This window comes from Perna viridis, chromosome 10 (assembly GCF_037379345.1).
Source record: "Perna viridis isolate PV_CMFRI_1.1 ecotype Kerala chromosome 10, ASM3737934v1, whole genome shotgun sequence".
Taxonomy (NCBI): Eukaryota; Metazoa; Mollusca; class Bivalvia; order Mytilida; family Mytilidae; genus Perna; species Perna viridis.
Genome location: NC_142454.1, coordinates 29201221 through 29215238, shown reverse-complemented (window position 1 = coordinate 29215238; position 14018 = coordinate 29201221).

Here is a 14018-nt window from a genome sequence, read left to right as displayed (position 1 = left end):
TGAGTTTTATATATTTACTCTTTTTAACCCTTATTTATTTTATTTATTTATAATTTAAATTGTTCCAAACCAAAAGTGCCTTCCAAACGATGATTGAAATTGCACAAAACAAAGATCTATAAAATATAAATATGTTATTATGCTGGTCGATCCCTTCAGTGGAATCGTTCTCAAATTCTTTTGTTTGTTTTTTTTTTAAATATTCCCATAATTTCTGTGTAACTTCACCTGTTAAACTTTTATGTAAAATTGTGATTTTGTTTTAATTTATATTTTTATTTGCTTTGTTTATTACGTTTTTATGTTTTGCTGTGTCTTGTTTTCTTTTTTGGTGTGGTTGTTTTTTTATAGGTTTTTTAGGGGAGTGTTTTTCTGTGGTTTGTGTTGCTATTTGCCAAAGAAACTGGATTTATGACAGAGAGTTATAGACTTTTATACATAATGTGACTTATATTCTTCCCCATTTCGATGAAACGACAAAACCCTTTCTGATATAAGTTGCCAGTTTGAAAGGGGTAACCGCATTTACATTCAACTCTCTAGGCAATTGCATGAAGATGCATGTACAACGATTACTGTACCATGGCCACCACCGAGTAGTTTTTTCTCAAAAAAGCTTGATCGTATAATAAAGGAACACGGAGTAGAAATCCCGATAATAGGGTGAGACTTTCGTGATTCACTGAAAACAATAAATAGGAAAACTTTAAGTGCTAATTCTGAAAATACACAACCAGTAAAACATTTAAAGAAATAATAAAAACTAGTAAATTAATAGATTTGTGGCAGCATTCTAATGTAAAAAGGACGGAAAATATTGATAACGCCAAAAAGAAAAAAAAATGCGGCTGGACAGAATAGACATGTTATTAACAAGAAACGATTTTATCCCCCTGATATAATGCTATAAATAAAAAAAAACGGCCATTATAAACTTAATTGATCATCTCAGTGTGTTTATGAAATTCAAATCAAACTCAGTGATAAAGTTGAAGATTACTAGAAATTAAAATAAAAACTCAGTGCAAGAAGAAACGTAATATATAATTTAACAAATACCCTTATTGTAAAATATTTTAATGATGATACGAATTTATAAGATATAAAAACAAGGTGGGAAATGTTTTGATTTCAAGTGAAATAACTTACTTTAGAATATTGTAATTAAACAAGGGAAAAAGGGAAATATTCATAGAGCTAAAAAATAAAACTTGTTTTGAATTCAAAAGATAGGCAAAAACATTCCGTTACTGACTTAGATAGGAAAAAAGAACAGGAACTGAAAACGTAGAAAATGAATATATACGAACGGTATTGTGCATTTATTGGCACAATAAACGATGCAAGAACGGTAAAACGGGACATGAACGTTTGAAGAAGTGTTTTACGGACCAAAAAAAATGTATAAAAAATCAAGTATTACTATCAGAACTTGAATGCCAAAAACATTCCGATACAATACTTAGTGATAGTTATATACAGGAAACACTAATGGACTATAGGCTTAATAATTAACAAAAGTATATGTGTGACGATCTTATATAAGTCGAAAAATGAACATTATCTGGTCTTGCTATATGCAGTTAAATAGATCTCCAGGTTAAAATGGAATAACGCTAGAATTTTATGGAAAGATTTAGGACAAACTTAAATACATACTTGTACAAATTGTTCTTAAGGCTTATATGGAACAGAAATGTCCTTACTCGCCAAGATAAAGTGTTATCTCCCTAAATTTAAAAATTGGTGATCCTTTATTTTTTTTTACAATTATGGTTCGATTTCTTTGTCAAATGATTCTGTTCAGGCGCAGTGACTTAAGAAAGCATATTCAAATATTAATAAAAATTAAACAGGTTATGTGAAATACAAGAAATACCAGTTATATATATTTTAAATTTCGATATGCGTTATAGGTATACGTGTTTCAGGGAGTAACCTCTTATCGGCAGCATTAAAATCAAATATATAGGAGATCATAATCAAAATATTAGTTACATACAAGAAGTACTCAAAACAAAACTATCGAAAGAGGAAGCCAAATTAATCACCGAGAGGTTCTACCATATGCCATTAAAGGATTAAAGCTTCAGTGTTTTACCTATTTTTAAATTTTGAATACTGCAAGATTTCATAAATAGGGTAGATAAAATATGATTTAATACGTGGTCAGACAAGTTTGGCTACTGGGTTGGGGAATACTCGCGGGCACAATAGGTCCTTGGCAAGGGTATATTCATTTGATTCAATTATAGACAGATTTAAAGTATAATTGATTATTCAGAAACTTATTAAACTGAAGGTGCTATAGTATTTGTATTTTGCTACGGCATTTGATTAAATTTTATGTTGACGACTCTTACACATTTTGGATTTAATTAAATGGGATAAAACTTTATACACGAAGTTCAAACATGTGTAATGAATAATAGATGGATAGCTGAAACATTTAAAAACTCAAAGTTGTCCTCTACCTGCCCTGTTATGTGTTCTGTCAATTGAAATAATGGCACAGTGACTAAGAGCAACTCATAATTTTGACTGTTTTAGTATACAACTTGAAAGTTTTCACAGTTTTTCAGTTAGCTGATGATGTTACTTTATTTTGTAATTCGAAAACCCATGTAGAATAGGCAATGAATGAAATTGGCATATTTGGATCCTTTTCTGGGTTGATTTTAAATAGAAATAAACACAGGAACTTTGGGTATGAAAACTGAAAACAACAAGAGACAAAATCGGAGGAATTAAATGAACAGTTAAATTAATCAGTCAGGTGTGCTAAAAAGAGAAGATTCAATCGTAGTGAATGCGCGAACCTATAGCAAAAGTGAACGCCAGAGCTGAAATTAAGCATAAACGCGAAAGCAGACACACATTTCACTTTTACAATTTAAGTTTTGTGTATGCACTAATTGAAATATAAGCATGTACTTAAAGTTTACTATTTATGCCTGGTCTGCACGCAACTGTACGTAAAGGTTATTTTTAATTAATGATCCAGTAATAATTTGTTTAAGGATAAGATGTTCCATTACTGAAAAGTTCTCATTTAAAATTGAAAGGAGCATTTTTCAGCACTCAAAGTTAATCTATCCGAAAGTAGACTGTGCGTAATACAGACGATATACCCGATATTTCCCTGATGCATGATTTAAAATCCGTTTATGTTAGTCAAATGCTAAACGATAAACATAAATACAAAAGACATTATTTTAAAAAGGAGATTGAAAATAACGGAAATAATCAAATATGACGAAGGCCGTAGGGCCGAGAAATCATATTATTTAATATTGTTTACGTTTCATTGATGTTTTATTAATATTAAGTTTCCTTATTTTCCAAAAATAAATTCGTTTAGTATATGATTAACCCTTCTGGTTGGTTATACATGTATACCGCTAATATGTTAGGTTAGCTTGCAATAAAACCCAACTCGAATCTTCACCATTTTTTATCGTTTTTTCTTCTACTGATTTTCCAACTTCGATACTATAAGTTATGTCACCCTTTGGTGTCGTCCACATCTATCCATATATTCTACCAAGCTGTCATTTTTGTCTGTATCACTTGTAGCCTTAGACTTTATTTTCACTTAAAATAAATGAAATTTTGGCTTGTGTACTTTATATCGTTGGATATATTTGTCGTAACCCTGGCTTGGTTTAAGGCATAAAAGTAATAATGAGTTTTCTTTATTTCATTTTAAAATCAGCACGATTTTAATTAATATGTAACAAAGAGCCAATTGATACAATGTATGTCTTATATTTACTCCATATATATAACACTTCAATGATTTAGTAGAAAAAATATTTAATTGAAATTACTACATTTCAAAACTTGATAAGAGTTTAAATTACTAGTATTACTCGTCGATTGCATAAAATTACTTAAACGTTTAGACGCTGGATGAAATACATCCTGTGTCGTTCTAATAAAAAAATTATAAGAAAGTAACGAAATTTCCTCTAACTCTTCCGGGTAAATCGCTTTGTCTACAGGGCTACCAGATTTCTTAAAGAAATACATTGAAAAGCAAGTCCTAATGCTTTTAAAAAGGGAAATGTTGAAAACAAAAGCAAGTTGGCTTATTTGTAATATTTAATGTATGGTTGTATTTTATAATGCTCGGTCACCTTTATGTATTGTATGTTTATTTATGTATCTGTGGTTATGTATTTTCTTTATCTTGTATTTATTCAAACTGTAAGTAGTCCACCGGTCTAATGTGTATCGACCGGATATTGTATTAAATATTGATATCTTAACCTTTGCATTTTTAGAAGAATTTGGTGTTATCTACAAAAAAAAAAAAAACAAATATCCGACCCACGTATACTTCCTTGTTTGCATTTCTTCGTTGATATAGGATTTTATTCGAACTGATTTGATGAAATGAAAATGACGTTTTGTATATTTATAGTGAATACTGGAATACTCACACTAGCTCAAGATCAGCTTTGAATACAGTATGAAACCATTGTACTTATTATGAATACACTATTCAACAGAGTGTATATCTTGCAGATACACAATAATTCCGTTGAAGTAGCAAATTTAAGTTTTGGTTTCTACTAATTACTACAAAAGACGCCTTTGAACTTTGGGAGGGTATTTTTGTAGAATCTCGATATCGATTTAAGGAGCTTTGAGTTAATTTTGACTGAAGAAGACTTTGGTAGGACTGACCATAAAGATCATTTCAGTTTTTTTCTGTATATCATAGTTTTTAAGATGCATGTATTAGCTGAAAACTGTCAAAAACAAACCCAGTAATTTTCCCCTTTCAAGGGAAATATTTCTTACTAGGATTCGTTTGACAACTTTTATCCCTAAGACTATTGTATGCTTAATAATCAGAATCGTTGTAGCTACTGAAAGAATTTAGTTAAACTAACGATTTTTGAGGTGTATGCGAAAACCTACTGCCTGACTACTACTTTCTATTTTCAGTTACGCCGGCCATGTTTTTCGTCGAATCAACAATCCCCACATCAGTTCAATGCAGGATACCCGAGGAAACATTCTTACCAGGTTCGGTTCAAATAGGATAAATAGTGTCAGAGAAGAATTGTTTTGAAAGAAATGATATTCAAAATAGCAAAAAAAAAAAACGTAGAAAAAGGGTGGCGCAATGGATTAAAACGAAAATGTGCCAACAGATGGATTTTATAATGCTGAACAATTTTTTGTTGGCATTAGAAATACACTCGAAAAACTACTGTCAGACCTCTACATTCCATTTTTAGAAATAGCGGCGATATTCAGTTCTACGCAAAATACACCAATGAACATTTATATCTAGTTTGGTTCCAATTGGTCAATTAGTCTCAGAGGTGAAAAGGTTTGATAAATTGTTTACGAATGGACGAGGACGAGGATGACAACGATGGACGCCAAGTGACATTCGTTACAATTTCGACAAGTAATCGTCTACCGTGGATAAGGCGATAAGGTAATTCACAATGACACCTGTCTAAACTGATCGCTTTTCCGTTCTTCAAAGGGATTTTAGTTGAAGCATGTTTTCGGTTTACATGGGTTAAGACTACATTTAAAAATCGTTATAAATAAGCTATAAATATTTGGAGCTGTCAGGTCTTCTGACAGTTCAGTTTTTGGTTTAGTCGGGTGTCATTGTTTAATGTGTGAGTTTAATAGTTTTCCGACGTGAGGAAATATATAGATTTAACTTTATTCCGATACTTGATAAGGGACACATTTGATAAAGGCTAAATGTATTTTTTTAGAAAGAGAAAAACGATTTTTTTTCTGAGAAATTAAGAGTCCGTCCATGTAAGAATCAGGCAGATCCTATAGGCGGCACCGGGTAAACTCTATCCCGAAAATTACCTTTCTAGATCCAATTAAATGCATACATCAAATAAAGTTCAAATAATGTAAAGTTTGTTTTAATTGATAATGGATGGTTCAGAAAACGTTTTACAAATCCCCTGACAAATCAACAGATTTTTGCTTGAATTAAAGAGATATATCCCTTTTTCAATGACTTGTAAAGCTTTTTATTTATTTTTTTATCCGTTTAATCTTTCCACTGAGTCAAAAAAACAAAATTCAACTTTGAGATGCAAGATTTTAGTTACACTCAGACAATCAACATTTACAAGAATCAGTAATGCAGAGCAGGGAAAAAACTGACATTGAAAACAGATATACACAACAAAAAGCATAAAGTAATTAAAATCATACATACCAAGTAACAAAATTAAATGAGCAAATCGGACTTCACTAAAAAACTATGCATAGACCAGGCGTATCGGTAGTGTAAGTGTCCTCTGTTTTAGGTAGGATTTAAGTCAGAATATGCATTAATGGTTTGAACATCATAATTCCAAATTTGGTGCTACTTCTGATATGAGGTAAACTGATATTCGGTAAACTATAAATCTGCAAACTATCAATGAAACAAATGACCAAACGGAGATATATGACCTGATATACTAATTAACAAGATAAGTAAAGAATTATTTGGAATTATTATTATATATTATCGGGACGCCAGCATACGTATCTAAAGAGTAATCAAGGGAACCATCTTTCTAACGGAAATCAAAAGAATGTAATACAGGGACAAGAACAAACATGGAAAACAGACAAACACAACAAAGAACATAAAATAACCAAAGTAATGCATACAACGAAACGAAAGTAAATTAGCAACTCGTTACATATTTGACTCAAATTCTAAGTTTATGGAATATTTACCGTCGTTTATGGGTTATAAATGTTGTTTGAATGGCTAATCTTTGCCATATTCACATGACTTTACGTTGTCTACACTTCATAATGGTTTGAAAATTAACATACATACATACCGTATTATTTAACGCAAATTTGGTTTCTCAAACGTTCATATGGACTGTTTCTTCGTTTGTTGGATGTATTTGATATGTTTGTCGTTTTTAGCGTACTATTGTGCTAATAAATTTGATTCCTTCTAAGTTTATCAAAGATAACATATATTTATCCGACAATTGTTGAGAAAGTGAAGCTATGTGACGATATACATATTGAATACCACCTGTTACAGTCTTATTTACATTATTTCCAATCATTCATTTAAATTTCACAACATTTTGACGAGAGGAAAAAACAAATGTAAAATGTTTTTTTTAAGAACCGAAGTTAAAGTACAAACAAGATTTATTTAGATGTCATCTGCGCCTATAAATTCATGTTCATAAAACGACAGGGATTCACAGTTAGTACCCTATATCTAATATGAACTGTCATCTCCTGTCTCGGATCATGATATGCGTCAATATACATTTGTACGATCGTCATAGCCGCACTGAATCGTTATTGGTCTTGATAGGAAAATAAGTTTTCAATGGACTGTCATGGACTGCCGTGAATTGCCTCAGGAGTTTGCAGGTTATTACACCATATTAGTTGCTGTTAATAAATGTGTTGGTTGGTCATAGTTCATGATAGACATGGACATTTTTTTTATCGTTTGTTATGGGATCTCCTGAACTGTTATGGGTAACAACGGGTGAACAGAATAAAACTCAAATCTTTACGAAATGACCTGCTTTGTTATAGATAACGATAGATCATTACACTCTTTGAGATGCAATACCTTAATGCACGCGAAACGCTCACCAAACGCATATTTAAACAAGACAAGGACGCTCAAAGTGTGCGTTTAAATGCTAGATAGACGCACGAAGAAAACAAATATATTAACAAATACTAATGAAGAAAGGTAATAAAGAAAATAGAATTAACGAAAATACAAAAATTAGAGCAAACAAATATATAAATAATTGTTTAATAAAGAAAATCATGAATTTACAACGAAAAACGAAGGCTTCTACCGTGCGTTTAGACGAATTCACAACGCGTGCGTCAAAGAGAACGCTCCCAACTTGTATTTAAACGAAAGCTCCTATCGTTCGTTTTAACGAAAGCTCCTAGCAGGTGTTTTCATGAATGCTTCTATCGTGCGTTTATCGTGTGTTTAAACGAACATAAAACGATGTGTATACGCACGTTAAACTATGCACGAACGCTAAAATGGGAAACGTGAACGTTTTAAGAATTGTAAATGATTGGTTGAACCCGTTTTTTGTACTATTTACTGTTACAGAGAAACATTTAAAACACTTTGCAATGATCACAAAAACGGTTAGAAACATGTTCAAGATAGATAAAACTTTACTTCTGCATGTCTTTGCTAGAAACTGATCAACAGCAAAATGGCATACGTCTTTAGCCATCGTTTTTTCTTCTACCGATTGTCCAACTTCGATACTACAAGTTATTATGCCCTTTGGTGTGGTCAACATCAATTCATATATTCTTCCAAGCCGTCGTTTGGTCTCTATCACTTGTAGCCTTAGACTTTATTTTTATTTAAAGTTCAAACTATTTTCAATTCAAGTAAATACTGTCAAATAAACTATAATCAATGTTCCACGTTCAATGCTTCTTTTTGGTTTGTATATTTTATATCGTTGGGTATATTTGTCGTAACCCTGGCTTAGTTTCAGGCATAAAAGTAATAATGAGGTTTCTTTATTTCATTTTAAAATTGGCACGTTTTTAGTTAATATATAACAAGGAGCCAATTGATACAATGTATGTCTTATATTTACTCTCTCTCTATATATATATATTATATAACACTTCGATGATTTATTAGAAACATATTTAATTGAAATTACTACTTATCAAAACTTACTAGTATTACACATCGATTGCATAAAATTACTTAAAACGTTTAGACGCTGAATGAAATACTCCCTGTGTCATTCTAATAAAATATTTATCAAAAAGTAATGACATGTCTTCTAACTCTTCCGGGTAAATCGCATTGTCTGAACAGCAACCAGATTTCTAAAAGAAATGCATTCAAAAGCAAGTCCTAATGCTTAAAAAAAAAGGAAATTTTGAAAACAAAAGCAAGTTGGCTTATTTGTAATATTTAATGTATGGTTGTATTTTATAATGCTCGGTCACTTTCATGTATTGTATGTTTATTTATGTATCTATTGTTATGTATTTTTTTATCTTGTTTTTATTCAAACTGTAAGTAGTCCACCGGTCTAATGTGTGTCGACCGGATATTGTATTAAATATTGATATCTTAAGCTTTGCATTTATGGAAGAATTTGGTGTTATCTATAAAAACAAATATCCGACCCAACTATACTACCTTGTTTGGTTTTCGTCGTTTATATATGATTTTATTCGAACTGATTTTATGAAGTAACAATGTTCACACGTTTTGTATTTTTATAGTGAATATTGGGATACTCACACTAGTTCAGGATCAGCTTTGAATACAGTATGAAACCGCTGTACTTATAATGAATGAACTATTCAACGGAATGTATATCTTGCAGATACACAATCTATACAATGTATATCTTGCAGATATACAATCTATCCGATGTATATCTTGCAGATACACAATCTATACAATGTATATCTTGCAGATATACAATCTATCCAATGTATATCTTGCAGATACACAATCTATACAATGTATATCTTGCAGATACACAATCTATACAATGTATATCTTGCAGATATACAATCTATACAATATATATCTTGCAGATACACAATCTGTACAATGTATATTTTGCAAATACACAATCTATACAATGTATATCTTGCAGATACACAATCTATACAATGTATATCTTGCAGATATACAATCTATCCAATGTATATCTTGCAGATACACAATCTATACAATGTGTATCTTGCAGATACACAATAATTACTAACATTGTATCAAATGCATCTACTGTTTATTATCCCCCCCGCCATTTGAAAGTGATAATGAGAACTATTCCGTTGTGTCAATTCGTCGTTTTTTTTTTTTTTTTTTTTGTTTTTTTTTTTTTGTTTTTTTTTTTGTTTTGTTTTTGTTTTGTTTTGTTTTGTTTTGTTTTTTTTTTTTTGGTTTTTGGTTCTGTAGTCCGATTCAATTTCTTTGACATTTACACCAAAGTATTTTAAGGATATGATCAGGTAGGTTTAAAAAAATGCTTAGCACTTGTTTCTTTGTCTCTTTGTCTTTACTGTTACTCTTTTTAAATGCTTATTTCTACCAATAAATGTGTCCTGCTTGATCTGTAACTTCATACCACCTTGTCACGTTGTTTACTTTTGGTTAACCCTGTAGCATCCACTTCTTTGTCACGTGTTTTACTTTTGAGTAGTGATGTGCTTTCCAATTTCATTATTCTTATTCTTTTTTCTTTTACTTTTTTTCTACTGTGACAACTAAAGCTACATTTGTTTCACTGCTTATACTTTTTGATATTGTTTAAACTTTATCACATTCAACATCGAATGTAATGATTTTTTGGAATTTGTAAATCATCAGTCCGTCCTTCCTATGTATGTTCAACATTAAACAACAATCTTATTTAAACTTTTACAAGCGTAAGACGTGCACGTATATGGGTCATTTGAGATCAATGTACTGTTGTGCATGAACTTTATTTCTTTGGGTATAATTTAAAAGAAAACAACTATTTTTTTCTCTGTCGTGAGCTTTATTTGTAATATTTCAATTTGGGTAAGAACAATCTTTCAGAATTCATGGTCCTTCTTCGACAATTACGTTTATTTTTATCAATAGGTTTCTTCGCATGTTACATTACTTCGAATATCCTCTTCAAAAATATATTCATGTCTTAATAGATTTGAAAACAATTAATTATTTCCTCTTCTCCAAGATCTTAATGGACTTGAAAAAAAAAAAATAAATATTTGCTATTCTATAACTTTCTAAACATTAAAAATAGAATTGGCATTTTTATTATTATACATGTATCAGGACTTGTGGCGTTAACTTATTCTACATTTACAGTAACCTTTTGTTGATAATTTCAAAAATTGTTTCAAAATTGAAAATTATTGTTGTGAAGGAGAATATTCTTTCTCTCACTGTAGCTGAAGTTGATATTAAAATGGCTGTTATGTGTTCGAAAAAAAACTTTCTTTTCATGTTCAGAGCAATTACATGATCTCGCACCAGACACAAATACCTTTTTATCTAAAATATGAGTATATCATGTATATATTACCCCAATTTAATGACTCTCAAGACCAATGACAATTGGTTTTTTTTTATTCGCAATATACATGTACCATGTATAATAAAAATGAACATTTTTTTTTTCATTTCAACAATGCAATATTTTCTTTTTAAGGCAATAAGACGGAACCGCCTGAGTTAAGATAGCTACATTCTTTGAAAATACAGTATGTTTTACTTTGCCACTCTATGAAATTTTGGTATTTTTTTTTCTCAAAGGAATAAGGAAAATGTTTTCAAAGGATCCATATAGAGGAAATATCCATATGTCACATAAAATTTTTTTTTTCAGAGTAATTAGATGGCATCACACTTGTCAAAAGTACTTTAATTTGAGCATATTTACCGCAATTTTACCACATTTTGATATTATATTTCTAAACTCAATGACCAGTGAAAATGTTATCATAATGTACTATGTATGAGAGAAATGTACATTTTCCATACATCTCTTGAAACGTGTAACGTTCCCAATCCCTTGCACAGGAAACACGAATCAAGCAAACAAAGCACATGATACACAAAAGCCACACGAAACACGTTGCACGAAGCACGGTAACGAATGATCTTGTCCGGCGGAAGTATTCTTCTCCGTAATTAGTATATTTCGAAATCTAAATTGCAAAACCGAACTAATAATAATTCATAATACACAGTATACGTGTTCGTTGTATTTTGTTGAGTGCTAACATCTTATATGTAATTTTACATCAATGTGTACTACATTCGGTATAACAAAGAAACTATTGCATTGTTGATATGATAAGTGTCCATAGTATTATACACAGTACATTGAAAAAATATGGGCGTATGAAAAAAAAATGAAATTTCATAAAACGGGGGTAAAATGCACTAAAAGTATTTTTATGTCCCCATTTGTTGTATATGGATCATTTGTAACACATTTTTCCTTAATCAATGGGGAATCAAAAATACTAAAATTTCATAAATTATGGTAAAAAGTACTTTTTTTTTTAAATAATTTAGCTCTTTTAATTAAAGCATTACCATCTTATTTGTCTAAAAAAATAACATTACATTGTTTATATGCAATATGTCCATTTTATTATATATGGTACATTGCAAAAACATTTTCCCTGGTCTCAAAGTATCAAAATATTTAAATTTCAAGAAATTGAGGTAAAATATACTCATTTGTAGATAATAACCTATTTTCGACTGATGTGATACCATCTTATTGCTCTAAATATAAGAAAGAAAATAATTTCCATTTAAAAAAAATGTCTTTATTTGTTGTGTATGGATCATTGGGAACACATTTTTCTTTGTTCCAGGAGAATAAAAATACCAACATCCCATAAAGTATTGGTGAAAAGTAGTCTATTTTGAAATAACTTTTAACTAATGAAATACAATCTTACTTGTCTAAAAAGTAAATATGTCATTCTTGATATGAAAAATGTCCATTTTTATTATGAAAACTATTTTCACTGATCTCCTAGTATGAAAATATTGAAATATCATAAAATTGGGGTAAATTATACTTAATTGTAAGATAATAGAGTATTTTTGACTTATGTTATACTATTAAATTGCGCTGAATATGAAACGAAAATATTTTTATGTGAAAAATGTCTGTATTTGTTGTATATGAATCATTGAGAACACATTTTTACTTGTTCCAGGATAATACAAATACCTTTTAAGTATTTTAATTATATAGTTGTAACTATGTGTATACCTGTCCTTTAAAAAATCGTGATACTCCTTTATTTTAATCAATATTTAAAAAAATACCAGTTGATTAAGATCGAGAAATGCTTAAATTTTATCTTTAGAAACTAATTTTAAGTTTGTTATTACCGATCTAAGAAATGAAGATATATATATATATATATATATTGCCAACAATATATATAAACATTCCATATATATGATCAAGAGTATAAATAGGTTTTTAACCATCAATTTCCAAACCAGAAGAAACCGAAAACCACTTTTCGCCAAAAAAAAAAAAAAAAAAACAAAACAAAACAAAAACAAAAACAAAAACAATCTGTTACATATTATAATAAGGTTTTGGTTAAACCAGTTCAAAACGTCATGTGTTTGATGATAACAACTAAGCGTTCATCAGTGATTCTACAGAACCTGAACCGACCCGTGCAACAAAAAATTGCGATCGGTCATCAATCCGTCAAACAGATCCATTTAACTGGTTATTGCATCACGTGACCACAGAACGGTCAATGTATTTACGGTTTTTGTTGTTTTCCTTGTCAACTTTACACATATTTACATAATGTGATATATTCAAACATCAATGTATACTTTTATTTTATATATCTTTTATTTAAAACAAATTTTACGTCATTACACATAACAAAATGAAATCAGATCGGTCACCGGTCATCGGTCATCGATCTGTCAGCGATAAATCAGTAAACGGTCATCGATCCGTCAACTCCTTGCACTGATTGGTTCAAGGACTGTAACCCACCATGCCCGCCATGTAGTCCTCTATATCAATTTCAAAATGATTTCTTTGTATGTGATATCACCGTAGTTTTAAGCGACATAAGTCATTTAATAAGCGTATCACATATCAATTTATTTGTTCTTTGCATGAATATCCTATAACACAATAGTGTCTTTGCCAAGGAAGTTATGCTTGTTTTACTTCCCTATTTATAATTCACATTACAATGTAGGAAATTCCAATCACAAGCAAAAAATGGTTAGTTAAAATTTCATCATAAAATTTTCATTACCTGCCAATATGGAAATTTTACAACAATTTATTATAAAGCGGGTTAAGGCTCATAAAAATTTATCGAGATTTTACAACGATTGTATATTTCGACATTGAAAGATTTAGCCCCTGTGGATTATGCAATAGAACAATCGCTTAATAATCTATCTTCAAAAAAATTTACTTTAGAACGATTCTGTGTCTTGATTATTCTAACAA